The 26,175-nt window shown below is 42.9% G+C and overlaps 1 protein-coding gene and 1 pseudogene across 8 annotated transcripts in view; both read right to left on the bottom strand.

The window, feature by feature from the left end:
- TBC1D1 (TBC1 domain family member 1) overlaps positions 1 to 26,175 on the bottom strand; it is a 224,924-nt gene that overhangs the window by 175,564 nt on the left and 23,185 nt on the right. The gene's annotated exons all lie outside the window — the stretch shown is intronic.
- Positions 1,857 to 25,671, bottom strand: LOC139183614 (heterogeneous nuclear ribonucleoprotein A1-like; annotated as a pseudogene).

Here is a 26,175-nt window from a genome sequence, read left to right as displayed (position 1 = left end):
TTTAAAATCAGCAAAATACTATTTCAGATAATTTGGGTTTTGGGTTTTTTTAGAGAAAATTTAATTTTTTCTTTTTTCCAACTATATTGAATATAACTTACATACAACATTGTATGTTTAAGGTATACAAATGATTTCAATATAGACAGATAGATAGATAAATGATTACTACAATAAGTTTAGTTAAGACCCATCAAAATTTTTGTTTTCTTAAGAACAGAACACTCTGCAAGCGACATCCTGAACAGGAAGACGTTCCTTTGGCCCTCAAATTGAGACAGGCTGGGACCTGGGACCCCATGCTTCAATGCTGCAGTGCTTGCACCTGGACACATCTCCCCACCAGCGACAAAATACAAAGAAACTGTATGGAACTGTTACAGCCCATAACTGCAGGCATGGGCTATTAGGGCAAATTCTGGACGAAAGATACAAAGAGACCAAAAAGCCCAACAGCCACTTCTGAAGAGCTTGGAGCAAAGCAGGCTACTTACTCTGCATGCCCCCTGCACATAACACCACCTAAGAGGTGGACAAAACACCCAAGGCAGCCCTCCAGCCCGACCCCTGGACACACCCTACCCTCTGCCCATATAAGGAACCAGCTTGCTCCCCACAGTAAGAAAACAAGCAAGGGAACCTATTGTTTCTTCTCCTTCCCTCTGAAGCTGGGGCCCCAATAAACCTTCGCTGAATTTCTTGTCTGGCCTCTAATCAACTTCTATTGATTAAGAAGGCCAAGAACCCTGGTGAGTAACAAAACTTGGTCAAAAGCAGGAGTACCTTCTCTCCAACAAAGCCCAAATCTTGCTTACCCACCAAAATGACACACCCCATTACATCCCTGATTCCTCCCAAGCAAGAAATATTCCCAGTAATAACTAACTAAGCACAAGCAAAGCAAATTACTTACCCTTCATTAGGCAGGTAGCCCCTCTCCAGGAATATGAACCCACAGCAATGCCACGTAACCCAGACTAAGAGTCCAAGTAAAAAATATCTGACTATAAGCTTTACATGTAAATTCTAAGCAACTTCATAATGATGAAGTCCAACCCTGTACAGTTTAAGAAACAATTCTGATCCAAGAAGTCTCTTGAAGAAGAACCTATTTCCAACTGATAAGTGTGGTTATATCTTGGTATAGAATGGGGATTGGGAAGTAGAGGGACTTAACACTTTATACTTTACCCATATCTGAATTATTTGAAATTTTATAATTAGCATTTATTATAATTAAATGTTTTAAATGAAAAAATACTTTCCTTGGTTCTGAATTTTTTTCTCCAGCCCTCCCATGTTGGACATAAAGCATTTTTAGGCTGCCTAGCATCAAATGACTGTCTTATTTAGGGAGAAATTCTCAAATAGGTGGCAGCATGGCCCCCTCTGCTGACGGGGGACAAATATTCACACTCTCTCCCTTTCTGGCAATCAACGTTGGCTCTGCCAGACAACCACTCCTGTCTGGGATCTGAACCTCGAAGGGGTAAATTCAGGTCATAGGGTCAGTGAGATCGACTCATAAGGAGGGCAGTGTCACTGAAGTCCAGCAGGGCCACAGCTCACAGCCAGTGGTGGGAGTGTGGCGGACACTGGCTTCTGGTAGCAGGGGTGTCAGAGTGGTGTCCTTAGCAAGTATTCCTGTGCTACAACCTCGGCCATGGTCCCGCCTGCCTGGCTCCCCTTGGTTGCTGCTCATTTGTGAGGCTGGATTATCTTGGTCTTTATGTTGATTCTGAGAATTATCCTATATCCTTTCAATAAATTCTTTTTCTGCTTATGTCAGCCAGGGTTGATTCCTAGAGCCAAGAATTGTGACCCAGAATTTGTCCATTCATTCAGCCAATAAAGTATTTTATTTTTCCCTTTTTTTTTTTTTTTGGTCATGCCACACAGCTTGTGGGATCTTAGTTGCCAGACCAGGGACCACACCCGTGCCCCCTGCAGTGGAAGTGTGGAGCCCTAACCATTAGACCACCAGGGAAGTTCCCCAACAAAGTATTTAACTGCCTAATATGTGCCCAATACTGTTCTAGGCACAGGGATTCTGCTGTGAACAAAATTAAAATCCATTCGCTCGAGGAGGTCATAGCCCAGAGTATCTCATTTCTTCCTGGCCCTGACCTTCCTTTGCCTTTCTCTGGAAGCCTGTTTTAATTTGATACTACCCCTCTAGCCCTAAGCCAAGCCAAGCCAAGCTGGTTTTTCTCAGTTTCCTTTGACATTAAGAAGCAAGGACATTTTCATGTCCTCCTGGCCTTACTCTTGAGTTCAGGCCAGAACTATGGTTTTGACACCACGCTCAGTCATTCATGGTCATTTCCTAAGCATCTGCCAGCACCTAGACTATTTGAGACACTCTGCTAGGAGTTGAGTCACAATGTTGAAGCAGTCACTGCCCTGAGAGACATTACAGTGAGGCAGCAAAGACAGACAACAGACATTTAAGGAAGCTATAAAGGGTGATGTGCGCCAGGGAAAAGAAAGCCTGCTGCCCCGGAATATACAACAGGAACACCTTACCTGCTTTAGGAGGCAGCCAGGGAAGGCTTCCCGGGGGAAGTGAGTTTTAAGCTGAGACATGAGGGATGATTTAAAGTCAGACAGCTGAAGAGGATAGAGAGCAGAACAGTCAGAAGGAACAACAGGGACCTCCCTGGGGGTCCAGTGGCTAAGACCCCACCCTCCCAATGCAGGGGGCAAGGGTTCAATTCCTCATCAGGGAGCTAGATCCCACATGCTGCAAGTAAGACCTGGTGTGGCCAAATAAATAAATAATTTTTTAAAAGAAGGAACAACACATGCAATATACCAGAAGCAAGAGAGGGCACAGCACGTAGAGAAAATGGAAGGAGTTCAGTGCGGTGGGGACAAGAAACATAGGCACTTGTGAGGGAGGGACAGTGGATAAGGTGAGGCTGGAGAGGCAGATAAAGAGCCTTACTGGCACTCCACTCCCAGAACAATCAGAAGCCATCTGCTGAGGAGCTCAAGCAGAGGTGGCAACAGAAGGGTATATTGTTGGTTCTGCAAATTAGAAAGATCACCACATGTCAGGTGGAATGAACTGTGGAGGGGAAATACAGAGACATCAGGATTATTTTAGGGCTCACCAAGAGTTCAGAATAGAAAAACTATACTCCAGGTGGCACAGTGGTAAAGAATCCGCCTGCCAATGCAGGAGATGCAGGAGATGCCAGTTTGGTCCGTGGGTTGGGAAGATCCCCTGGAGAAGGAAATGGCAACCTACTCCAGTATCATTGCCTGGAAAATTCCATGGACAGAGGATCCTGGTGGGCTATAGTCCATGGGGTCTCAAAGAGTTAAGACACGACTGAGTGACTGAGCATGCATGTAAGAACTAGTAGGGGCAGGAGAGATGAAAAGAAGCAGGAATAGTCAAGGGACATGTATTGGGTACAGTCAAAAAGATTTTCTGAGTGGTGGGTGGATATGAGGTGAATAAGGAGAGAGAGAAGTTACAGATGACACCTAGGTGTCTGATTTGTGTAGTCAGGTGGACAGGAGGCCTTCAACCAAAAACAAACAAAATGCTGAAGAGGAAATGACTTTAGTTTGCTTGTTCATGTTCAAAGTGACCAAGGAGAACTGCCTGATTGGCAGCCACAGATGTGGGCCTAGATTTTGGTGCAGAGATACGAGATAGAGGACGGGAGCTAGGATCACATGGGCAATGACTGAGGTCTGGGAGTAGTGAGACGCCCCTGCGGTTGATATAGTCATGGGGTGGGCTGTATTATTCTTATAAAGATTCATTGCCCCTTCCTGGGGGGAGATTCAATTTTGCTATCTTGCTGTTGCCACATGACTTGTTTTGACCAATGATATGCAAGTGAAATGACATAGATCACCTCCTTCTGTACAGAAAGCTGACCTTTAAGGTCAGCGCAGTGTTCTCCATGGGGCTTCCCAGGTGGCGCTAGTGGTAAAGAACCCGCCTGCCAATGCAGGAGACACAGGAGACCTGAGTTCTATTCCTGGGTCCGGAACATTCCCTGGAGGAGGGCATGGCAACCCACTCCAGTATTCTTGCCTGGAAAATCCCATGGACAGAAGAGCCTTGTGGGCTGCAGTCCATAGTGTCACATAGAGTCGGACATGACTGAAGCGGCACACATGCATGCAGGGTTCTCCATAGTTTATTTTCTATCTGCTATGATGAGCAGCAACATTCCTGAGAGGGCTGCACGATCAGCCTGGACCTCAGAATAAAGATTTCTAGTAACCAAGTGATAGGTAATTCATAATCAATACATAGCTAGAACAAGAAATAAGTGTTGTTATAAGGTACTGAGATTTGTTTGTTACTGCAGCAAAGCCAAACCTACTCTGACTGATACAGGTGGGAAGAGAAGCAAGCAGGTCTGTGGCAGAAACCTGCAGAAAAGCAACATTTATCAGCCGATAAAGTGGAGCCTACAGAGAAAGCCCACTCCTGCCCTAGCTTCTGACTCACAGAAACCTCTGCAAATTAACTCTTGCATTCACCTCTGGCTTACCTTGTTTTTGGTCTTTGGCCTGGGGGTCATCTGGGCAGCCTGATGTCCATTTGCTCCTGGCACAGGCCCAGGGACACCTTGCACTGTGGTGTCCATGCCTCTTCTGACTCATCCTGAGCTTCTGGGCTTGATTCCTGGATGTGACTCCAGACCAACAGCTGTTCTGCCAGTTGACCTTTCCAGGTTCCAATCAGTCTGATTCTTGTCTTCTCACTCACATTGCCTGCCCCCTGCCCCCGACTGCACCACCCCGCACAAACTGACATGTGTAAGTGTCTTCATTTACACTGAGCACATGCAACACGGGCGACTTCTGCTCTTCTTTGACCTGGGACAGGCTCTTCCACAGGCCGCCCTGCTCTCCCACCTTCTAGGCTCCTTTTACCATGGATCAGGATTGAGAGTGCCACCATCTATTTAGAAGCCCTTTTTCCCAAATGAATAGGACTATGCCACTTCTGTGGTTTTGGTCCAGTCCTCAAACCAGAGGTAACCAGTTTGCCAGGACAATTACGATCAGCATTAAGGTCAAGATAGAGAAACATATCTACCTTTTCTTAAGTTTACCCATTGTTCAACGTTTTGTACATTTTGTTCACAACATTAGCTACTAACATTTATTGAAAGTTTATTAGGAGACTTCCCTGGTGGCCCCAGTACTCTTGTCTGGAAAATCCCATGGATAGAAGAGCCTGGCAGGCTATAGTCCATAGGGTCGCAAAGAGTCGGACACGACTGCGCACGAACACTGGCACTGCCTAGAGGCCCAGTGGTAAAGAATGCATCTTGCAAAGCAGGGGACGCAGGTTTGATCCCCGGTCAGGGACTATGATCCCACAGGCTGCAAAGTAACTAAGCCCACACACCACAACTACTGAGTCCACAAGCCACAACTTGAGAGTCCATGCGCCACATGCAAAAATTCCGCGTGACAACTTATTAGATGGCAGACAACGTGCTAAATATTTAACATACCATTTATTTTGTTTCTCACAGTCAGTCTAAGAATAGTATTATTTTTTCTATTTTACAAGTGGTAAAACAGATTTTAAAAGTTCACATATTTGCCTGAGAAAACACAGCCAATACCAGTAGGGTTGAAAGTTTGCCTAACTCCTGAGTCCTTGTTTTCTACTCTTCTGCTATATGTGTGTGTGTTGAGATATATATGTGTGTGTGTGTGTATTTACTGGCGTGTGTGTGTATGTATATATATGTGTGTGTGTGTGTATGTATATATACACACACACACACATATGGTGGTGATGGTTTAGTCACTAAGTTATGTCCTACTCTACTCTTGCAACCCCATGGACTGTAGCCCACCAGGCTCTTCTGTCCAAGGGATTCCCCAGGCAAGAATACTGAAGTGGGTCACTATTTCCTTCTCCAGGGGATCTTCCCAATCCAGGGGCTGAACCGAGGTCTGCTGCATTGCAGACTGATTCTTTACTAACTGAGTCACCAAGGAAGCCTACATATGTATAATGTGTATGTATATGTACACATATATACGTATGTGAGTCTACTGGCATATATGTGTATGTTTATTATAAATGTGGGCTTCCCTGGTGGCTCAGAGGTTAAAGCATCTGCCTGCAATGTGGGAGACCCGGGTTCGATCCCTGGGTTGGGAAGATCCCCTGGAGAAGGAAATGGTAACCCACTCCACTATTCTTGCCTGGTGAATCCCATGGACGGAGAAGCCTGGTAGGCTACAGTCCATGGGGTTGCAAAGAGTCGGACATGACTGAACAACTTCACCTTCACCTTCATAGATAAATATGTGTAAGGATGTGTATATATACATGTAGGTGTGCATATAACTATATGTGTATATATGTTTATGTGTGTTCATGACTATATATATGTGTGTATATCTATCTATAGGTATAAAAATCTTCCAAGCTCAGGTTAGAAAGTATGGAAGGTAATATACTGTGTTTTAACCACCTGGTATAACACCCAGTACAATATAATATTTCAATAGAAGTTTTAACTCTTAAATTTATTATGTTTTGAGTTTCTTAAATAAACTCTTTTCAAATTATATTTTACACTAAAGTCATTTAGAAATTGTTTTCTGAGAGCAGGAAGCCAGGAGTACTGGGTTCCAGTCCTGGCTCTGCCGCTGTCTGGCAGCACATAGCTTCTCTGAGTCAAAGTTTCCTATCTGTAGATTTCCCTGGCAGTCCAGTGGTTAAGACTCTGTGCTCCCAATGCAGGGGGTATGGGTTCAATCCCTGATCAGGGTAGTAAGATCTCACACACTGCATGGCAAAAAAAAAGAAAAGTACTAAAAGTGCCTAAAAACAAAATCAAATGACAAAGTTCCCTATCTACAAAATGAAGGAGTTTGACTTAATGCCTTATCAGGGTTGTTCCTGCTCAGAAGACTTAAAATGTCAAATCAAACCACTTTTAAAAGAATAGCTTTATATTTAAAGTAGATTTGATGTTCTAGTGCCTTTTTTCCATCCTAAAAGCCTTGTAAAATTATTTTCCCCAAGTATCAATGAGAATAATAAAAGTTGATTTCATATGACCTCCAGTTTAACGAATGCACTAAAGCAGTACGATTATGAAACATCACTGGTAATTCTTAGTGTCCCACATCAATTAAAAGCTCAGAAATGGAAAAGACTGCATATTCTCTCTACGTTTAGTGGGCTAGATAGACAATGCACCATGAAAGGAATCAGTTATAGAGACCCGACAGAAGCTATTTCTGTAAAGGGCAAACTAAGGTCCAGTTTCAACATATCCTTTGGAAATGCCTGGGAGTTAGGTTCCAGAGACCTCACCGAAGATTCAACTGTTTATTCTGGCAAAAGCCCACAATTGCAATATTTAGCTGCCACTGGGGAGAAAACAATGACAGAGGAGCTGAAGACTTTCTCAGATGATTCCAAAGTTGTCAGTTAAAATCCTAACAACTGAAGTCAATGGAGAAACAAAAAGAAACAGTTACAGAACTTTTAGATCTAATTTATTATTTCAAAATTGATTTCTCTATCCTGGTCATTTCCTATCATCAGGGCAAAGTGAATTAGATTCAAGGCACAGGAAAGAGTAACAGTATTTTACATCAAAGGATAAGTCTCAAAAACATTGGGTGTGAATGAGTTAGAATAGAAAATAATGAGTGGAGAAGAGAAAGGTTGGGGGTACTGGGGACAACAGGACTTCATTCTCCGGAATCTGTGTGACAATTGAAAACAAAATACCTATGTACCTACAGTGGTGCATCGTGTGCCTGCTCACTCGCTCAGTTGTGTCTGACTCTTTGCAACCTCATGGACTGTAGCTCACCAGAAGCCTCTGTCCACGGAATTTTCCGGGCCAGGATATTGGAATGGGTTCTCAATTCCTTCTCCAGGGGATTTTTTCTGACCCAGGAATCAAACCTGCGCCTCCTGCATCTCCTGCATTGCAGGTGGATTCTTTACCACTGAGTCACCTAGGAAGCCCTGCCTATGGTGGAAAATGGCCTAAAGTTGGCATAGAAGAAATGGTAATGGCCATCGTTATTCTTATACAGGCCACTATCACAAAGTCTCCAAACGCATTCTTTCTCCATATGAAAGGAAGAGTACTCAGAGTATAAGTCAGTATGATTTTCTCTCCCTTTGTTGGAGGAAGTTTTATTTTGTGTGAATGTGCCTAATTTCTTATCATTTCATCACTTATACAGGCAAACTTTGGAGATACTGCAGATTCAATTAGATACCACCACAAAAAGCAAATATCACAATAAGGCAGGTCACACGATTTTTTCGACTTCCCGGTGCGTATAAACGTATATGGGGGAAAAAGGTATATGATATACTGATAGTCTATTAAGTGTGCAATAGCATTATGTCTAAAAAATGTATATTCCTTAATATTTCTGGTCACACCCTGCGACATATGAGATCTTAGTTCCCCAACCAGGGGTTGAAGCTGTGCCCTTGGCTGGACTGCTGACCACTGGACTGCCAGGGAATTCCCTGCATTCACTCTTTTTGTAGATAATATCAAACTATTTTCCGAGCACCACCCCACCCAGCTTTTTTCCCTCTTCTATTCTTTTCTCTCTAAGACGCTTTGGTACTCTTCTCCAGAAGGTCAGTTACTACCTCTTAATTGAATACAATAGACTCATTGACTTATTTCACGTTAGGGAGGATTAGAGAAGACATTTTCTTCATGAATTCCTATGCAAGTCCAGGTCCTCCTCAGACACTAAAGGGTTTTTTTTTTTTTTTTTGGCCACAGAAACATAATTTGTGGGATCCAGGGATTGAGCCCTGGGGCCACGGCAGTGAAAGCAGAGTCTTAACCACTGGACCGCTAAGGAATTCCCCAGGTATTACAGTTGATCTAAGCCTAGTTAAGCCTTCATGTATACCTTATGCCAATGATGCTATCTTCTGCACACTATGAAAAAAACAGTTTTCCCTTTTCCTGTTGATGGTCAGAAAGCCAGGAGCCAAATTTACCCATTGGCAGTAGGTAAATAGTTCAGTGCTCCTAGAGTATGTCTACACCACACAGTAGGGGTCCCTGGGGACACGTGTTAGCAACGTGGGTGTCAGAATTCCTTTGGGGAGGCCAAGGAACTGCATTTTAAACAAATATTCACACCAAGAGACCACTGCACACTAAATTTTGAAACCTCTGGTGTAATGCTATCAATAGATGACACTGCATTTTAGCTTTCATGTCTGACTCAACACCCTTACCATTGTGTTCTTCCCTCGATACCCATTTTTTTTTTAAAGAATATTTATTTACTTTTAGCTGCGTTGGGTGTCTGTTTCTGCATGTGAGCTTTCTCTAGTTGTGGCCGGCGGGAGCCACTCTCCAGCTGCCATGTGAAGCCTTCTCACCGCGGTGGTCTTTCTCGTTGTGGAGCAGGTGCTAGAATGCATGGGCTCAGTAGCTGTGGCTCATGGGCTCAGCCACCCCACGACATGTGGGATCCTCCCAGACCAGGGCAAACCAGTGTCCCCTGAAGTACAAGGTGGGCCCTCAACCACTGGATCCCCAGGGAAACCCCTGTCACCCAATGTTTAATCCACGGACTACTGTCGTATTTTATGTGTACCTATCAATCACCCACGATCATTTCTGGTTCAGGAGGTGGACTGGCTGATAAACTGATACATGCTTAACTAGATATACAGAAAGAAAAAGTTTCTCTGGTGTCCCATAACTACAGATACCACTAGTCACTTATGAAATGATCAAAAAGAGATGAGAAAGAGACAAACTACTGGATACAGCTTTACATTTTATATTAAGCCATCTTATAGTTTCATCACGACAAATTTAAAGGACCAATAGATGGGTTTTGACTAGCACTCCAGAAATAAATTCTTTGTTTCCCGCTCACAGTTCCCAAACCAAGCCTAAGGACTGTTCAGAAAGAGCTCACAGCACTTCAGGTAATCCTACCTGGGGTTTGCATGACCTTGAATTTCAAAATGTTACTTGTTAAAAATAACTACTGTAGTGTAAAAAAGGAAACTAACTGGCCATCATCAACTTCTCAAAGTTATGATGATGCTCCTTTCTTCAGTAGAAGGGACTGGAATAGCAGAAAATTGAGTTCCTTCTATTTCAGCTCAGATTCCGGCCACCCACAGAGGAACATGCAGCATTCCTGATCAGAGCGGCCAGTTTTCAATCCTGTGCCAAAAAGAGCCGGAGAGAAAACTGGCACAGGTCGTCTGTTTATTGTGCACAGACAAGCTGCAAAAACAAGATCTAAATTTTCTGAAGTTTACCCACTGCAAGGGCTGGCTGCTTTATGCACAGAGGAAGAGAGCAGGCAGAGTCCAAACAAACTGTGCAAGAAGCAGAACAGAGCAGAGAATCTTGCCACAGGGATAGAGGAAGAGTAGCAGAAACAACCAGGCAACAGTACTGGAGTGGGTGCCATTGCCTTCTCCCAACAAACTGAAAAATCAGATGTAACAGGAAGAAATATTTGGGTTCTACTATTTATTAGGGCTTCCCTGGTGGCTCAGTGGTAAAGAATCCACCTACAATGCAGGAACCAAAGGAAACATGGGTTCGATCCCTGGATTGTGAAGATACCCTGGAGGAGGGCATGGCAACCCACACCAGTATTCTTGCCTGGAGAATCCCATGGACAAAGGAGCCTGGTGGGCTACAGTCCTTGAGATCACAAAGAGTCGGACATGACTAAAGCGACCTAGCATGGCACAGCCCTTACTATGCTTACTTTGATTCTGACAAATACATGCCATCTAGAAAAGAAAACTCCTAGGGTAAGTCAATGATCAAAAGTGTGCAAAACAGATCACCACTCTGTTTTAAAACATTTAAACATTCGGTATTTGTCATTGTTGGATTTTATCACAATTTGCTTGGGCAAAGCATTAAAAAATTAATACTACATTATAAAAATGCCCACCTAAATTTTGTCTGGCTTCCAGAAGGTAATCATACAGTATCTTTCATGTAATAGTCAATGCTTATATGCTAGTAGCTCTTACTGTGTGTCAGGCCCTATGCTAAGCGCTTCACATATATTAACTCATTTCATCATTAGAACAATGCAGAATAGTGGTATTATTATTATTCCCATTTTACAAATGAGGAAACTGAGGCACAGTTTCTCACTATCTTTCAGCTCTAGAGTGCAGCTTTTTAATCACACTCAACATACATACAGCAGTCATTACCATTTTGGGGGTTATAGTGATCTGAATTTCATCCTGCTACTAAGTCGCTTCAGTCGTGTCTAACTGTGTGCGACCCCATAGACAGCAGCCCACCAGGCTCCCCCGTCCCTGGGATTCTCCAGGCAAGAGTAGTGGAGTGTGGTGCCATTGCCTTCTCCACTTGAGAGTGTGTATATATACAGTTAGGAATTTCATCCTAACTATATATATATATATATATTAAAATATATCATATATTAACATATAATTAATTTTAATAAGTATTATAATTCATATATATATATATTTGCTGCACCACATGGCTTGCAGAATCTCAGTTCCCTGATAAGGGATTGAACCAGGGCCATGGCAATAAAAGCCCAGAATCCTAACTACTAGACCACGAGGGTACTCCTATCTTACCCATATTTTTGAAGGTGAATTACTAGATAAAAACATAATGATTTGTATGTTTATGTAAGTACTTCAGTTGACATGAGCTTCCCTGGTGGCTCAGCAGTAAAGAATCCACCTGCAATGCAGGAGACATGAGTTCGATCCCTGGGTCAGGAAGATCCCCTGGAGAAGGAAATGGCAACCCACTTCAATATCTTTGTCTGGGAATCCCATGCACAGAGGAGCCTGGAGGGCTACAGTCCACGGGGTTGCAAAAGAGTTGGATACGATTTAGCGACTAAACAACAACAAGCTCAATTGATGCTGTATCCCGCTTATTCAAAAAATTATACTGCATTTGCGTAACAGCACAAAGACTGTTTCTAACATGAAAAATTCATCCACCAACAATGTAACTGCTGCTTTTGCTTTTATGCAAACATCACCGTGGTAAAGTAAAAATTAGGAGTGCTTAGTATAGCTGAAGCCATATATCAGCATGCCCCAGACCAAGAAAATATCAGTTACACAGCAATAGCTATAAGAGAGAAACTCTTCAGGAGTAGCTGAAGAGAAGGAAAGGCTTGAGACCAAGTCTAAGAACCAAAATCCAAAGAAGAAATAGAACTTGTTTTAGCAGAAGGAGAGTGGACTTCAGCTTCAAATGAAAAATATAAAATTAGAAATGAGGGGAGTTTTAGGTGGTTTTGGAGGCTCCAGTTGATGTGTCTGCAAATACACGAGGAGTCTGCTTATTAGAATGGCTGCAAATTCAGTAATTACACAGTGATATTTCAAGTAGCTGTAGACAAAACAACTTCCAATAAATTCAGCGGAGACTTCTGAGAGTTCTAGTCTCTAAAAGACAGAGTTGATGGTGGCAGTGGCCAAAGAGAAGGTGAGAAGCAGGTAGTTTTCCATGGGGGCCAGGCTTGGATACTAAGAGCTCGATAATACATGTCAAGTTGAGGACCACATACCCAGGGCTCACCTAGAGTGGGGGCTGCATCACCTAGATCTAGAATATCTACAGCCTCTACATCCCTGGAGAGGCATGAGCCTCAAAAGGGCAAAGCCAGGACCACTACACAGAGTTCTGTGTGTTGTTCACTGAACAAGGATGCTTGGCCGGGAAGAAAGTGGAAAGTGCATTCAGTACCGTTTTTCTGTCCACATTGTACAGCACAGCTACCTCCTGCCACAGGAAGGAAGGGGTGCCTTTTTCTAATTTGGACAAGGTGACATATGACTTTAGCAGCTCTGGAGAGCAGTGAAATAAGAAGGAGCCACCGCAACCTGACCGACAGGTATGGGAGGCCGTGGGAGGCCATGGAGGCACCAAGGGAAGGAATCTGCATCCTGATGCTCGCTGCCAGGATCCGCCATCTTCTTGGGAGGCCTCCCTCTCTGTTTTCCTCACACAGAACCTTTCTTCAAAAGCACACACATTCCTTCCACATAGTTAAAGTTCATGCTGACAGATTAGGAAGCATTTCCTTCTAATGATGATGGATAATCAAAGAGCCATTACAGGGCACCATCTGGCAAATTCTGCAGGATGAATGCCTTTCAAATAGGAAGACATAAATCTGCAGTCAGAGAACTGAGTAATTTAAACACAGTAGAGGCAGCTGAGGGATAGGGGATCTTCAGGGACTGATTTTTCCCCTTTGTTTTACAGAGTAAAATGATAACAAACTACTTCGATTGGTAGTGGTTCAGTCACTAAGTTGCGTCAGACTTGTTTTTGACCCCATGGACTACAGCCCGTCAGGCACCTCTGTACATGGGATTTCCCAGGCAAGAATACTGGAGTGGGTTGTCATTCCCTTCTCCAGGGAGATGTTCCTGACCCAGGGATCGAACCCAGGTCTCCTGCATTACAGGCAGATTCTTTACTGACTGAGCCACCAAGGAAGCTCCCTAGTGGGGGATAATAAGGCATTTTATTAGCTTAAACTTTCATTAAAAAATCACCTCTGAATAGCTTGATTATCGGGTGATTTCTGTTTTCTTTGCTCTATGTTTCCATAATTTTCCCAAGTTGTCTGTAATGATTATGTGTCATTTTCATAATCAGAAGAAATATATATATATATATATTTTTTTTTTTTTCCCCCTTGTTTCCTTGTTCCCTCTACCTCCAGAAAGGACTGGATTCATCCAGGAAAGCAGCTCTAAAAAAGCCTGGCAGGACTGATCACTGTCTGGGCAAGAATAAAGTCCAGCGATATAAATGGAGAAGATAACACTCAGTGCATGAAAGATGGGCCAGGCACCTTCACTTCCCATGAAGCCCAGGCCAGGCTTCATAGAACAGGGTGACTGTATCTCCTCTCAATTCACTAACAAGCACCCCAGGCGTGATGAACACGTGATTATGTACTCCAGCATTTGATCCAACGCCTGACACACAGTATCTGCTCCAGATGTGCTTTTTGAAGAAACTGGGGATGATTTTATAGAAGCCTCAGCATTCCAACTAAGATCACAGCCTCTGGAGTCCAACAGGTATGGTTGTTTATGGAAAAGGATAAGCCTTTGCTCATGGTAAATTCTCTGAGCCTCAGTTTCCTTCACTTTAAGGTAGGAATAATAATACTACCTCATAAAGTTGTGAATACTAAATAAAATAATGAACATAAAATACATATAGCACAGTGCCTGGCACATACAAAGTGCTGGGTCGATCCGATGGTTCTACTTCTGTGTATATACCCGAAAGAACTGAAATCAGGGCTTCATTCAAAGGGGTACTTGTGTATCAGTGTTCATAGCAGCATGACTCACAGTAGTCAGAAGGTAGAGATGGAAATAGTATGTATCAATAGCACACAAAACATGCGATGTACACACAGTGGAATACTATTCAGCCTTAAGGAGGAACAAAATTCTGATACATACTACAACATAGATAAACCTTGAAAATAATATGCTAAGTGAAATAAGTTAGTTACAAAAGAAAAAAAATTATATGATCCTATTTATAGGAGATGCACAGATCAGGCAAATTCATGAAGAACACGCAGAATGGAGGCTGCCAGGGGAAGGGAGAAGTTGGGAGTTATTTTTATTGGCTACAGAGTTTCTGTTTGGGATGATGAAAACATCCTGGAAATGAACAGAGGTGATAGCCGCTCAACACAGTAAATGTACTTATTGCCACTGGTTGTATATCTAATAATGGCTAAAATAGTGAATCTTATGTATATTTTATCACAATTAAAAAAGTGCTGGGTTAATGGCAAAAAACTTCTTCTGTTATTATTAATAATAGTAATAGTTCATTCAAAGTGCAGGCAGCTCGTAACTTCTAAGTCCTGACTCCTAGAAGAGTTAGGACAGACTTCCCTGGTGGTCCAGTGATTCAGACTCTGGGCTTCCACTGCAAGGGGCATGATTTTGATCCCTGGTTGAGGAACAAAGACAATGAACACCTCGAAATGTGGCCAAAGAAATAATAGAAATTATATATTAGAAAACGAGTGATGAGAAAATATCCCATGAGAGGGTTTGGTGAGGGACAACAGGGAAGGAAGGAACCACCAAGGTATGGCAAACTTGAAGAGGCCCAGAGTAAGACTGGTCTGAAGCAAATCCTAGAAAATTTGAGGGTCAAAGTTGGTGAGTCAGATCAAGACACAGGGGAGAAACGGAGCTACAGAAAGGAAAATATTAAATAAGGCCCTTGTGGTTGCAACTGCCACTCAAGAGGACTGAACGTAGCTGGGGACTTTATTGGCTTGTGCACCTCAAGTGCAGGGAGAGCTCCAGCTCCAGGCAGGCTGCATCTCATGAGCAAATGACATCATCATGATCCAGCCATCCATCTATCACTGGGCTGCTTCCATGCTGTCTTCCTTCTCCCAGGCCCTTCCCAGGCAGGGGCCACATGGTCCCTGGCAGCTGCAGCTGAGAGGTTGTTTTTCCAAGATTGACTCTGGTTTTCATGGCTTGGATCACAAACCCACCCCTGAACCAACTGTTGAGGCCAAGGTAACAGAATATGCTGATCAGCCATGAGTCTTCTGAGTGTGCCATATGGAGGGGCTGCTGACAGAATAAGGAAGAAGACATGCTGCTCTGGCAAAAAGACTGAATGTCTACCAACAGCAGACAGGAGTGGGAACAAAGTGAGGGAGTCATAGGCAATTACCACAGAGGAGACTGGAGGGTGTGCGGTTTAGTTTTATTGCTTACCTGCAATTAGCAATGGATGAATCAGGATGGTTTAAAGGGACAGGATCATATTCAGCTATGGGCCAGAGCTCCTCCTGTACTGAGTTTCAACAGGGTTGTATGAATCTCATCAATATTCCCACTCTGCAGTTAAGAGTCGTGCAGTGAAAATCAGGAGGTTGGTTTCTAGTGCCGAGACACACCAAAGAGCAGTGAAACTGACATAAGACACACATCTGTCTGAGCTTCTGATGTGGTACTAGTAGTAAAGGACACATCTGCCAAAGCAGGACGCACAGGAGATGTGGGTTCCATCCCTGGGTTGGGAAGATCCTCTGGAGGAGGGCAAGGCTAACCACTCTGGTATTTTTGCCTGGAGAATTCCATGGACAGAAGAGCCTGGAGGGCCACAGTCCATATGGTCACAAAGAGTCAGACACGACTGAAGTGACTTGGCACACATACTATTAATAATAACATACATCTCTCTGAGCCTCAGTTTCCTCAGTACAGAAAGAGGTTTTGAGGACTTTGCTGGTCGTTCAGTGGCTAAGACCCCAATGCAAGGGGCCTGAGTTTGACCCCTGGTCAGGGAACTAGATCCCACATGCTGCCACCAGGACCTGATGCAGCCAAATAAATAAATATTCAATAAGAGAGAGAGAGAGAGGAGGAATTTCAAGGCATCTATGACCTCAAGTCTGAGCCTCAATCCTAAACAACTATAATTCAGTTAAAATGCCAGCTCAAAGGGTGGGTGAGCATATTATATATGGTGATATATATGTGAAAGCATTTTGTAAATTATGAAGAGGCATATTATTTAGTTACAGTTTTTAAGGTCAAAAGATAGGTGAGGTTAAAAAAAAAGGATGGGCTTGGAGATAAGTTGGAAAAAGAAATAAAACTAGGCCAGGCAGAATGAAAATTTCATAATTTGTATCTAGCTGTAAGGATGTGAGAGTTGGACCATAAAGAAGCACTGAAGAATTGATGCTTTCAAATTGTGGTGCTAGAGAAAACTCTTGAGAGTCCCTTGTACTGCAAGGAGATCAAACCAATTAATCCTAAAGGAAATCAACCCTGAATATTCATTGAAAGGACTGATGCTAAAACAGAAGCTCCAGTACTTTGGCCACCTTATGTGAAGAGCCAACACATTGGAAAAGACCCTGATGCTGGGAAAGATTGAGGGCAGGAGAAGAAGGGGATGACAGAGGATGAGATGTTTGGATGGCATCATCGATTCGATGGACATGAGTTTGAGCAAGCTGCGGGAGACAGCGAAGGACACGGAAGCCCGGCACGCTGCAGTCCATGGGGTCGCAAAGAGTCGGACTGACTTAGTGACTAAACAACAATCTTTACTTCACTACTGCTCTTGACACTGCTGTCCTAATCTTCATTTTGAAACTTCCTGTGCCTTGGTTCTGGGGACACGACCACCACATGAGTCTCCTCTTATCTTAATCCCCTTTGGGACTCCCCTTTCCCTACCCACCCTCAGAAACAATCACATCCGCGGTGCTCCTTTCTCCTTGGATGTTGTCAACCACGCTCATAGTCCTGACTCCGTGGCCATGCCCCAGCTACGTATCTCTAGCCTGGATCGTCCTCTGAACTTCAGCCCACTGCACATCACTCTGATCACTCCAATACCGCATATCCCCAAATGGAAGCTTCCTCTCCCTCAACCTTCTCCCTAGTCGCCCTTTCCCCATCTCAGCAGTCACAAGGTGAGACTCCACCTCCCTCCTCCCTCGTCTTTTTGGCCACGCCCCACCTCACACTCTTCCTTGCTCTGGAAGGAAGCTTCCTTGTCTCTTCACTTGATTCTCAGTGCTTCTTAAAGATTCAGCTCACACATCAGCTTCTTCAAGATGACTTTCCCAAACCCCTGGATTGAGGAGAAGAGTCCATCTAGTGCCCTGGGCATAACTACCTCCTGACTTTTTACCAGATATTACAGAAGCATCTGCCTGGAACTGTCCTCCAAATTCCCGTCCACCCTCACCTAAGTTCCCCCTAGGTTCTTCAAAGGCATAGGCTGCTTTTATCTCTTATGCCTGGCACAGTGTTCAGTTCATACTGACTGAATTAAACCAATCTTTACCAATTGCACACCCCAGGTGGCGCTGTGGTAAAGAACCTGAATGCCAATGCCGGAGACACAAGGGACTCCGGTTAGATCCCTGGGTCAGGAAGATCCCCTGGTGGAGGAAATGGCAACCCACTCCAGTATTCTTGCCTGGGAAATGCCATGGACAGAGGAGCCTGGCAAGCTACAGCCCGTGGGGTCTCAAGAAGAGACATAGCATGTATGCATCACTAGTTGTGGTGAGGCCAAATAAGAACATTCTGCTTGCAATGAAAAGAATTTGTTGGGGAAATCTGTAGTGGTCCAGTGGTTAGGACTCTGAATTTTCACTGCCGTGGCTCTGGTTCAGTCCTTGGTCAAGGAGCTAAGATACTGCAAGCCATGGGGTGCAGACAAAAAAAAAAACAAAAAAAGAATTTGTTATTTTTTAAGAGTCAGTATAGATATTTTAATCCAAGCACTCAGCACTGATGAAGTCGGAGAAGGGGAGGCTCAAACATCAAAACTATGAAAGAGAGGATGCAGCAGATTCTAAATTTACACTAGGTTATTTATTTTGAGAACTACGCACATGCATTTTTTAACCAGTGATCACATTTTGAGTCTTAAATAGGAGCAGTTGTTTTTTTTTCTAGTAGTTAACCACATAGAAACTGCCTAACAAATTAAAATCTATAATCTTAAAATTATTTGGGTTACTGTTTCTTTTGAAACTTTGATTTCCAAGATACACATTTTCAGTCTAAAAAAAGAAAGAGAGGGTAAGACTTCACGCTTCCATGTAGGGATCATTTTCTTTTGCATCTCTTACCCTGTTGCTGACATTTGCAATAAGAAGTAAAATATCATCTAAAGCCTTTAAAGGAAAAGTTATTGAACAATTATGTTGAATTATGCTAATTAGCAGTTTGAAGTATTAAATATGTCAGAAATGTAATAAGAAATTTAAAATAGTATATGTTGTCTATCTATTTTTAAAAATAGCATAATTTAAAGTTAGTTGATAGATGAAGTATTCATTGGTACATCTGGTTTTGGATACTGATCAAAGATGGTAAGGCTAGCTTTACACAGAAAATGCCAGAAACGCTCCATGATGGCATTGGCCTGTTCACTTATTTTAAACAGAAAAGCTAAAAGAAACATCTCAAATCTTATTTAGTGTAATTTTATTTTCCTCTTAAAACACAAATGCCAAATACAGTCAAAAATATAAAACAATTTTTCTTTTTCCCTTCTGCATTGTAAAAGTCAGTGGTAGTCACCTCATTTATTACGAGCAGTCCTGAGAAAACCCAGAATATAGTGTAAGTGGAAGGAGAAAGGCAAAAACAGATTTCAGAAATCCAAGTGTTATAAATGAAGCTTTGAGAACGGAAAGCACATGGCTGTGACACTTACGCACACTCATGTGTAATTTATCTCCAGTTGTTTGTTTTTTTTAAGCTGTGAATCCCATTAAAGCATGCCATCATAATTAAAATATGATCTGGCTCCAAATTTAACATCAAGGAACTAACACAGGGCAACTACGGGCTCCAAGCCATGCCTGCTGCTATGAGGATCATATTCAAAGTATTCTTAGTCTATTTTTTGAGGAGGCAGCATTGTTTCTATTAATCTGTATTAACTAACTATAACTGCTTAGAAGCAGACACAAAGCTATGCAAGATTTTGGTTACAGAGAAAACTATAACAAAGACAGGAAAATGGGGAAAATCTAAAAGACCATTAATAGGGGCTTGACTAAATTATGGTACATCCATATATAGGCCAGATGGCAGCAGGGGTCATTCTGCCATTTGGGAGATTTAAATCAGATCAAAATCTCTTCTCATGAGGAAAGAGAAATCCAGCATCCACCCCAAATTCTCCAGGGGTTCCTGGGAGTCCACAGCTCCTTCTGTTCCCTCTGCCTCTGGATTCCAGCCCCCAGGGAACACTGGCTCTCTTTCCTCTCCTTCTTCTTATCACTCATAACTCATTCCTGCTCTGTTCACTGAACCACACAGTTCTTTTTTGTTGATGTCCACAAATAATGTTCACACCTCTTATGTGTCAGGGACTCTAATATCTGTTTGGGGAGATTAGCAAGGGAAGGCCATGGTGGGAGAAAGACAGACAGAAAAATTACTGCAACATAATCAACATAGCAACTAACTAAAACAAGGCTTCCTATCCTTAGAAGACCCTGGTTATTCTTCCAACTTCGCCATCAAAAACAGGAATTTCGTTTTGGCCTCAGCTTCCCATCCTGTTGAGGCTTAGCTTTCTTTAAAATCCTTTTTGTTTTTATTGTTGTCATTTTTATTTGGGGAATTTTATTTTATTTATTTTTTTGGCTGCACCTTGAAGCCTGCAGAATCTTAGTTCCCTGACCAGAGGTTAAACCCGTGCCTCCTGCAGAGGAAGCATGGAGTACTAACTACTGGACCATGAGGAAATTCCCTATTTGAGGATTTTATCTCAGTATTGTTCTTCTTGTATCTTTTTTTTTTTTCTCACAGCTTTATTGAGGTATCAGATCAGATCAAATCAGTCGCTCAGTTGTGTCCGACTCTTTGCAACCCCATGAATCGCAGCATGCCAGGCCTCCCTGTCCATCACCAACTCCCGGAGTTCACTCAGACTCACGTCCAGCGAGTCAGTGATGCCATCCAGCCATCTGGATGGCGTCCCCTTCTCCTCCTGCCCCCAATCCCGCCCAGCATCAGAGTCTTTTCCAATGAGTCAACACTTCGCATGAGGTGGCCAAAGTACTGGAGTTTCAGCTTCAGCATCATTCCTTCCAAAGAAATCCCAGGGCTGATCTCCTTCAGAATGGACTGGTTGGATCTCCTTGCAGTCCAAGGGACTCTCAAGAGTCTTCTCCAACACCACAGTTCAAAAGCATCAATTCTTCAGTGCTCAGCCTTCTTCACAGTCCAACTCTCACATCCATACATGACCACAGGAAAAACCATAGCCTTGACTAGAGGAAACTTTGTTGGCAAAGTAATGTCTCTGCTTTTCAATATGCTATCCAGGTTGGTCATAGCTTTCCTTCCAAGGAGTAAGCGTCTTTTAATTTCATGGCTGCAGTTACCATCTGCAGTGATTTTGGAGCCCAGAAAAATAAAGTCTGACACTGTTTCCACTGTTTCCCCATCTATTTCCCACGAAGTGATGGGACTGGATGCCATGATCTTAGTTTTCTGAATGTTGAGCTTTAAGCCAACTTTTTCACTCTCCACTTTCACTTTCATCAAGAGGCTTTTTAGTTCCTCTTCACTTTCTGCCATAACGGTGGTGTCATCTGCATATCTAAAGTTCTTGATATTTCTCCCGGCATTCTTGATTCCAGCTTGTGTTTCTTCCAGTCCAGCGTTTCTCATGATGTACTCTGCATACAAGTTAAATAAACAGGGTGACAATATACAGCCTTGACGAACTCCTTTTCCTATTTGGAACCAGTCTTTGTTCCATGTCCAGTTCTAACTGTTGCTTCCTGACCTGCATACAAATTTCTCAAGAGGCAGATCAGGTGGTCTGGTATTCCCATCTCTTTCAGAATTTCCCACAGTTTATTGTGATCCACACAGTCAGAGGCTTTGGCATAGTCAATAAAGCAGAAATAGATGTTTTTCTGGAACTCTCTTGCTTTTTCCATGATCCAACGGATGTTGGCAATTTGATTTCTGGTTCCTCTGCCTTTTCTAAAACCAGCTTGAACATCTGGAAGTTCACGGTTCACATATTGCTGAAGCCTGGCTTGGAGAATTTTCAACATTACTTTACTAGCGTATGAGATGAGTGCAATTGTGCGGTAGTTGGAGCATTCTTTGGCATTGCCTTTTTTTGGGATTGGAATGAAAACTGACCTTTTCCAGGCCTGTGGCCACTGCTGAGTTTTCCAAATTTGCTGGCATATTGAGTGCAGCACTTTCACAGCATCATCTTTCAGGATTTGGAATAGCTCAACTGGAATTCCATCACCTCCACTAGCTTTGTTCGTAGTGATGCTTTCTAAGGCCCACTTGACTTCACATTCCAGGATGTCTGGCTGTATGTCAGTGATCACACCATTGTGATTATCTGGGTCTTGAAGATCTTTTTTGTACAGTTCTTCTGTGTATTCTTGCCATCTCTTCTTAATATCTCCTGCTTCTGTTCGGTCCATACCATTTCTGTCCTTTATCGAGCCCATCTTTGCATGAAATGTTCCTTTGGTATCTCTGATTTTCTTGAAGAGATCCCTAGTCTTTCCCATTCTGTTGTTTTCCTTTATTTCTTTGCATTGATTGCTGCAGAAGGCTTTCTTATCTCTTCTTGCTATTCTTTGGAACTCTGCATTCAGATGTTTATAGTTGACATTTAATGCTGCAGAAGTTTAAGGTGTACATCATGCTGATTTGATACACATATGTTACAAAATATTACCACTATAGGTTAGTTAAAACCTCCATCTTATCATGTAATTACCATATTTTTTGTGTGTGTGTGTGGTGAGAACATTTAAGATCTATTCTCTCAGTAACTTATAAGTATATAATACAGTATTAGTAACTATAATGACACGCTGTACACTAGATACCCAGAATTTATTCATCTTTTAACTGGAAGTTTATATTCATTGATGGGGTTCCCTGGTGGCTCAGATGGTTAAGAATCTGCCTGCAATGTGGGAGACCTGAGTTCGATCCCTGGGTTGGAAAGATCCCCTGGAGAAGGGAACTGGTACCCAGTCTAGTATTCTGGCCTGAAGAATTCCATCGACCGTATAGTCCATGAGGTGGCAAAGTGTCAGACATGACTGAGTGACTTTCACTTTATACTCACTGACTGACATCTCTCTATTTCGCTCACCCTCAGCTCGTGGTAACCACCACTGTACTCTCTGTTTCAATGACTTTGGCTTTTTTAAATCCCCTATGTAAGCGATATCACACAGTATTTGTCTTTCTCTAACTTATTTCACTTAGCATCATGCCCTCAAGATCCATCCATGTTGTCACAAATTACAGAATTTCCTTCTTTCTCATGACCGAGTAATATCCCATTGTATCTGTGTACCTTGTCTTCTTTACCCTTTCATCTGCTAATGGACACACAGCGGTTTCCATATCTTAGCTATTGTGAATAACTGCTGCAATGAACATGGGAGCAGAAATACTGGGATCTTGTTTTCATTTCCTTTGTATATATACCCAGAGGTGGGATTGCTGGATCACACTGTAGTACTGTTTTTAATTTTCCAAGAAACCTCCATACTGTTTTCCATGCGGCTGCACCAACTTCCATTCCACCAACAGTGCACAGCGTTTCCTCTTCTCCAAGCCAACACTGATCTTTTGTCTTTTGATGACAACCATTCTAACAGGTGTGAGATGATATCTTATTGTGGTTTTTCTTTGCATTTCCCTGATATTAGTGATCCTGAGCACCTTTTCATGTACCTGCTGACCATCTGTATGTCTTCTTTAGAAAAATGTCTACTGAGTTCCTCTACTCATTTTTGTTTTTTTTTAAAGACCTCATTCAGCATCATGATCAGACTATTACATTTAGCAATCAACAGCATGGGTGCAAAAAAAAATCTACATTAAAACTCTTTGTTGGAATGCTTTATACTTTTCAGAGAACAGAAACTAAAATAATCTGTTACACAATTAGTCACAAGTACAGTCCTAGAGTTTTTTGCCCATACACGTGAGTATTGTCTAAAACATGTCTTCTTTGTAGCACAGCCCCTGCCACCACTGTGCTTGGCTGAGTTCACAAGTCTGCTATAACCTGTAGCTTCCCTGTCACTTCTCTGGCTCTCCTCTCCTGCTAAGCATTGTTTCCTGGCAATAATTAAAACCTTCTGCCAATGCCATAGCTACTGCTGTGCTGGAACCCCCATAGCCACCTTGGCTTCATGGTTTGGCAAAGTATTGGCCTCCACCACCTCAGGAGCCAGAACTTCTGTCTCCAAAGTTTTCTTCTTTCATGGGTCCAACATTTGAATATTGATTGTTGTAACTGCCAAAATCATTGCAGCTTCTGCCACCTCCAAAACTGCTTTCATCATTACCAAATCCATTATAACCATCCCCACTGCCACCATATCTGCCACCACCACGGCTGCCACCAAAGCCACCTTGACCACAGAAGCTTCCTCCATGACCAAAGTTGTCATTCCCGCCAAAACCACCTCCATGACCACCACCAAAGTTTCCAGAACCACTTTGACCTCTCTGGTTGGATGAAGCACTAGCCATCTCTTGCTCAGACAGGACTTTTCTCACTTCACAGTTGTGGCCATTCACATTGTGGGATTTGTGAATGACAGTCTTGTCTACGGAGTCATGGTCATTGGAGGTTACAAAAGCAAAGCCTCTCTTTTTGCCAATACCTCAGTCGGTCATGATTTCAATCACTTCAATTTTCCCATACTGTTCAAAATAATCTCCCAGGTGATGTTCTTCAGTGTCTTCTTTAATACCACCAACAAAAATCTTTTTCACAGGTTAAGTGGGCACCAGGTCTTTGCGAATCTCCTCTTGAGACTGCCCTCTTTGGTTCCACAACTCTTCTGTCCACCCTGGGTGGCCTTGCACTCATGACTGCATCCACCTCCTCCACCGTGGCATATGCGACAAACCCGAAGCCCCTGGAGCGCTTGGTGTTTGGATCCCTCATTACCACACAGTCTGTGAGCATTCCCCAATGCTCAACATGGCTCCTCAGACTCTCATCATTTGTTTCAAAGCTCAATCCTCCAGTGAAGAGCTTCCATAGCTGTTTGGGCTCTTTGAGAGACTCTGACTTAAACATGACGGCAGTGAAGTGGGGGTGGGGGGGAGACTTCAACAATGCTTTCTCGGTGGTGTCCGTGGGCAGAAAGCCTCTACTCATTTTTTAATCAAAATTTTTTCTCTTGAGAGGTATGATACTTTGTATACTTTAGATATTAACCCATTATCAAATATATACTTTGCAAATAATTTCTCCCATTCTATAGGTTGTCTTTTCATTTTATTAATTGTTTTGCTGTGCAGAAGCTTTTTAGTTTGATGTAGTCCAACTTGCTTATCTTCGCTTTTGTTGCTCCAAATCTCGTTTCTTTCTAATGATAGACAGATCAGACATCTCTGAGTCACCTCCAGCCCATCCTGGTCATGCTCTTTTTTCATAACCAAAATGGTTCATCAAAGCTAAACAAAGCTGATGCTGTCACTTTCTACCAATCGTGAAGCTAGCCTTTCCTTTCTCCCTGCTGCACAAAACTGCAGTCATGCAAAAGAACACATCTCTACCATTATAAAAAATGTCTAAAATATAACTATAGCTATAGCTAATTGTGTGTGTCTGTGTGTGTATGTATGTATGTGTATATATACAGCTTCCTGGGTAGCTAAGCTGGCAAAGAATCCGCCTGCAATGCAGGAGACCCCAGTTCAATTCCTGGGTCAGGAAGTTCCCCTAGAGAAGGGATGGGCTACTCACTCCAGTATTCTTGGGCTCCCCTGGTGGCTCAGACCGTAAACAATCCACCTGCAATGTAGGAGACCTGGGTTTGATCTCCGGGTTAGGAAGATCCCCTGGAGGAAGGCATGGTAACCCATTTCCGTATTCTTGCCTGAAAAATCCCCATGGACAGAGGAGCCTGGCGGGCTACAGTCCATGGGATTGTCAAGAGTCGGACATGACTGAGTGACTAAGCACAGCACAGCATATATATATATGTATATGTATATGTATATGTATATGTATATGTATATGTATATGTATATTCTGGAGGAGGGCATGGCAACCCACTCCAGTATTCTTGCCTAGAGAATACCCATGGCAGAAGAGCCTGATGGGCTACAGTCCATGGGGACTGAGGGACTAAGCACAGCACACACACACACACACATATAAATATATAAATATATATATATATATATATATAGACAGGGAGATCAAAAGGGAGACTGAGTTTAAAAAGATATGTGGGGTCTTCCCTGGAGGCTCAGTGGTGAAGAATCCGCCTATCAAGGCAGGAGACATGGGTTCAGTCCTTGATCCAGGAAGATCCCACATGCCATGGAACAACTAAGCCCGTTAGCCACAACTGCTGAGCCTGTGCTCTTGAGCCTAGGAATTGCAACTACCAAGCCCACACACCCTGCAGCCCATGCTCCACAACAGGAGGAGCCTGAGCACTGCAACTAGAGAACAGTCCCCATTTGCCACAACTACAGAGAAGTCTGCACAGCAACAAAGATCCAGCACAGCCATAAATAAATAAATAAAATTATTTTTTTAAAGATAAGTGTAGAAAGGAATATATAAATTG

The sequence above is a fragment of the Bos indicus genome, chromosome 6 (assembly GCF_029378745.1).
Source record: "Bos indicus isolate NIAB-ARS_2022 breed Sahiwal x Tharparkar chromosome 6, NIAB-ARS_B.indTharparkar_mat_pri_1.0, whole genome shotgun sequence".
NCBI lineage: Eukaryota > Metazoa > Chordata > Mammalia > Artiodactyla > Bovidae > Bos > Bos indicus.
Note: the sequence above shows the minus strand (reverse complement) of the source record. Positions and strands in the feature narration are given on the sequence as shown.